Genomic DNA, 5,691 nt, shown 5'->3' with positions numbered 1-5,691 from the left:
ATAAGTACATTTACATAACACATATATACACACACACGCACACGTATATTTTCGTTTATGTTCGTACAAACTAATAATAATAATAAAGTAGGCGCACAGTTTATTGTTTATGATCGTACAAAATAAACTAATGAGAATGAAAAATGTAAGGATTTTTTTTTTTTTCGTTTATGTTATGAACAAACTAATAATAATCATGAACAAGGCAATAAAGTTTATCGTTTATCGTCGCACGTCAAACTAGAGCAGAGCGTTTTTTGTTTTTTTTTTAAACATTTGGACCAAAACCACGACGCGACGCTGCACAAACCTACATCAGACCGGAGAAGAAAGTGTTTACGTCACAGCGGGTTTGCACCGATGGAGCTGAAAACGAAAAGAGAGCGACAAAACCGACTCTTGAAAATAAAAAATTAAAGATTCCTCAAACATGAATCGGTCCAAATCAAAGTTCAGCGGGTCCGTGAAAAAGGGCGAAACTGTAACGCGGTTAAATCTGCGAAAAATCCTTTTGGCAGAACAGGTTTGATTAAATTTATTGTGTAATTGCAGCGTCACTAAAACGTAAATCCGACATTACGCACGAACGCACGAACTGTTCCTCCGCCGAACTATTTCAAAACACTGAGTCACACTTAATGACGGCTTCACTGTTCCCCGCGAAAAAAAAAAAAAAAAACTCCACACGGACAAATCCTCCTCCACCTGTGCTCCCCTTTGTGTTTCCATTCACACACACACACACGCTGCAGCAGTGTGTGTGTGTGTGTGTGTGTGTGTGTGTGCGTGTGTGCGTGTGTGTGTGTGTGTGCGCGTTCCTCGGTGGCGCTCGCACACAGTTGTGGGTGGGCCGTGCAGATTGTCGTGTGCGGCAGACGATAATTTGGAGCTGAGTCTGTGGTTAGAATCAGGAGACGAGTTTGGAGGAAGTGAACGCGAAAGGGACACGACCAGAAAAAAACTGGAAATAAAAAAAAAAAGAAAAACTCGTCCAGGTCCAGAGAACGACCCGAGTGTGAGTCTGGTCCTCGGGAAAATAAAAGGGAGTCAAAAGGTCCCGCTCGTTTGTTCGTTTTTCAAAATAAAAACAAAAAAAAACACCAACAATTTTCTTCATTATTTGTGTCCAAAACCAAAACGAAAAATGAGTAACGTTGTGTTTTTTCAGTTTTTGATTTTGTGTTTAAATGAAAAATGGAAAAAAAAAAAAAAAATAAAAAAAAAAATGGATAAGGGACTAAAACAGGACTACACCAGGTCTGGGATCAGACCAGAACCAGACCAGGACTGGAACAAGGACTTAGACTGAGACCAGACCAGGACTGAGGCCAAGACTGAGGCCGGGACCAGACTGGGACCGGACTGGGACTGAAAATGGGACCAAATTGGGACCAGACCGGGACTGAGGCCAGGACCAGACCGGGACCAGACCAGGACCAGACCGGGACCAGACCAGGACTGAGACCAGGACCAGACTGGGACTGAAAATGGGACCAAATTGGGACCAGACCGGGACTGAGGCCAGGACCAGACCGGGACCAGACCAGGACTGAGACCGGGACCAGACTGGGACCAGACCGGGACTGAGGCCAGGACCAGACCGGGACCAGACCAGGACTGAGACCGGGACCAGACTGGGACCAGACCGGGACTGAGGCCAGGACCAGACCAGGACCGAGACTGGGACCAGACCGGGACTGACACCAGGACCAGACTGGGACTAGATGGGGACTGAGACCAGGACCAGACCACTGAAAGTGGTTTAGTTCTGGTTTAGTTTTGTTTTAGTCCTGGTCTCAGTCCCGGTCTGGTTCCGGTCTGGTCCCGGACCTGGTTTAGTCCTGGTTTAGTCCATTATCTCTTTTTTCCATTTTTCATTTAAACACAAACTCGAAAACTGAAAAAAACACAATGTTTTTTTTTTTGTTTGGAGACAAATAATGAAGAAAATAGTTTAGTTTTTTTTCTTTTTCTTGTTTTTATCTTGAAAAACAATTGAACGAATGACACACAGATTCTCTCTGTTCCACCTTGTGACGTCATGTGGCAGAGGTGGGACCAAGTCTTTAATCCAAATCATACACTGAGGCCCCGTTCACACTAGTGTGTGTATGTGAGTGGTGTTGTTGTGTGAACAGTGTTGTTCACACTAGTGTGTGTGTGAGTGGTGTTGTTGTGTGTGTGTTACAGTGTGTTCATGTTGTTCACTAGTGTGTGTGTGAGTGTAGTGTTGTTCACACTAGTGTGTGGTGTGTGTACAGTGTTGTTCACACTAGTGTGTGTGTGAGTGGTGTTGTTGTGTGTACAGTGTTGTTCACACTAGTGCAGTGTTGTTCACTAGTGTGTGTGTGAGTGTTGTGTGTGTTACAGTGTTGTTCACACTAGTGCAGTGTTGTTCAGTGTGTGTGTGGTGTGAGTGACACTGTGTGTACTGTGTGTCAGTGTTGTTCGTCTCTGAGTGGTGTTGACACGTGTGGACACACTGTGACTCGCTCCTTCTGAGTCTCTGGGGTCGTGACTTTGGTCATGTGACTCTGTTGAGGAAAACAGTTTAAACAAACCAGAGACAAACGAGAAACAGACGAGATACAAATACTCACGACTTTCACTCTTCTTCATCTTCCTCGGCTCCAAACCGGCCGCTGCAGTTTCAGACACTCTGCTCCACTTCCTTGTTTTCATCTCCCACATGACGTCGTGACTCCAGCCCGGTCATGTGACCAGTGTTTCAGATGGTCCGGTGATTTGTTTCATTTTAAGTGTAACCAAGATTTTTGCAATTTAAATGAATTTTTAACTAAATTGTGTTTCAAAAGTCCTGATTATTTTATATATGAGGATTTATGGTTTTATAAAAATGCATTTTTTTCTTTTTTAAATGTCTTGACAAAATCTTAGAGTGAATCATTATCGTCAGAAGAGAAAGTCTCAAGTCAGTGGGCTCAAGTCCGAGTCAAGTCCCAAGTCTTGGTCTGTTTAGTCAAGTCCTAAAAACAGTGACTCAAGTCGAACTTGAGTTTAAATCACAAATTGCAAAACCAAACTCTGACTCGTGGTGATACAGGAGGCAGGAGCCTCCAGACTCCTGCTCTGATGATGATGAAGATGAAGTAGTCGTGTTTCTTCTGCTGAAACACTTTTCATGTGTTTGATTTTCACACAGTTGATGTTTCAGATCCATGAGCAGAAACACACGAGACACACGAGGCTCGATGTAAAACTTTTTGAAAACGATGCTGTGAGCGCGAAGTTATTCTGGAAAACAGACGGAGGGAAACTTTTGTTTCTCAAAAAACCCGGTGAGTAAACGTGACTGTAACCACCTCACCCCCAGTTCCTTGTTGTAAATCACCTTGTGTTGAAGGTGGAAAATCGTTGTATAAAAATGTGATTATTTACATTTACCCTCCTCCTGCTTCAGTGTTTGAAGTGAAAGAAAAATCCAGAGGAAGTGTGTGTTTCCTCTGAGCTCACACATGATTATGGAGTGTGTGTGTGTTCATGTGCAGCGGGCCTATACTTAAACTGCCCCTCCCTCCCTGCAGGGGGCAAATACAGAGGACCCAGGGTTCAGACGGGGGACTCGGTGCCCTGGTGCCCCGTTGGCCCTGGTGCCCTGGTGCCCTGGTGCCCTGATGCCCTGATGCCCTGATGCCCTGGTGCCCTGGTGCCCTGGTGCCCTGGTGCCCTGATGCCCTGATGCCCTGATGCCCTGGTGATGCCCTGTGCCCTTGCCCTGTGCCCTCCCTCTGTGCCCTGGTGCCCTGATGCATGCCTGATGCATGGATGATGATGCCCTGAGTTAATGCGAGCTGGTGCACTTTGGTGATTTCAGAGTCTCTGAGCTGAAGCAGCCGAGAGTTTAAAATCCACAGAGTCAAATAAGAACCAATAATGTGAACCTGAACACACACACTGAACACACACTGAACACACACTGAACACACACTGAACACACACACACTGAACACACACACACACACACACACTGAACACACACACTGAACACACACACACACACACACACTGAACACACACTGAACACACACACTGACACTGAACACACACTGAACACACACTGAACACACACACACTGAAACACACACACTGAACACACACACACATGAACACACAACTGACACACACACACACACTGAACACACACACTGAACACACACTGAAACACACACTGAACACACACTGAACACACACTGAACACACTGAACACACACTGAACACACACACACTGAACACACACACTGAACACACACTGAACACACTGAACACACACTGAACACACACTGAACACACACACTGAACACACACTGAACACACACACACACACACACTGAACACACACTGAACACACACACACACACACTGAACACACACACACACACACTGAACACACACTGAACACACACTGAACACACTGAACACACACTGAACACACACTGAACACACACACACACACACTGAACACACACACACACACACTGAACACACACTGAACACACACTGAACACACACAACACACCTGAACACACACTGAACACACACACACACACACACACTGAACACACACACTGAACACACACACATGAACACACAGACTGAACACACACTGAACACACACTGAACACACACTGAACACACACACTGAACACACACACTGAACACACACACAACACACACTGAACACACACACACTGAACACACACACACACACACACACACTGAACACACACTGAACACACACACACACTGAACACACACTGAACACACACACACACACTGAACACACACACTGAACACACACACACACACACACACACTGACACACAACACACACACACACTGAACACACACACACACTGAACACACACACTGAACACACACAACACACTGAACACACACACTGAACACACACTGAACACACACTGAACACACACTGAACACACACACTGAACACACACACACACTGAACACACACTGAACACACACACACTGAACACACACTGAACACACACACTGAACACACACACACACACTGAACACACACACTGAACACACACAACACACACTGAACACACACTGAACACACACACACTGAACACACACTGAACACACACTGAACACACACACTGAACACACACCTGAACACACACACTGAACACACACTGAATGAACACACACTGAACACTGAACACACACTGAACACACAGACTGAACACACACACTGAACACATACACCTGAACACACACACTGAACACACACTGAATGAACACACACACACTGAACACACACTGTTGAACACTGACACACAGACTGAACACACACATGAACACACACTGAACACACACTGAACACACACTGTGAACACACACTGAACACATTGAACACACTGAACACACACTGACACTGAACACACACTGAACATGAAACACACACTGAACACACACTGAACACACACTGAACACATGAACACACCGAAACTGAACACACACTGAACTCACACTGAACACACACACTGATGTGTGATGAACACACACTGTGTTGAATGTGTGTGTGTTGATGAGATGTTCTGTGTGTGTGATGTGTGAATGAGTGTGTTCTGTGATGTAGATGAGATGTTCTGTGTGTGTGTGATGTGTTCTGGTGTGTGTGTGATGAGTGTTCTGGTGTGTGAT

Source organism: Boleophthalmus pectinirostris, unplaced genomic scaffold (assembly GCF_026225935.1).
Source record: "Boleophthalmus pectinirostris isolate CB_2022bp ecotype Guang Dong unplaced genomic scaffold, ASM2622593v1 HiC_scaffold_2, whole genome shotgun sequence".
Taxonomy (NCBI): domain Eukaryota; kingdom Metazoa; phylum Chordata; class Actinopteri; order Gobiiformes; family Gobiidae; genus Boleophthalmus; species Boleophthalmus pectinirostris.
The sequence above is the reverse complement of the archived record's forward strand: the minus strand, read 5'-3'. Positions refer to the sequence as shown.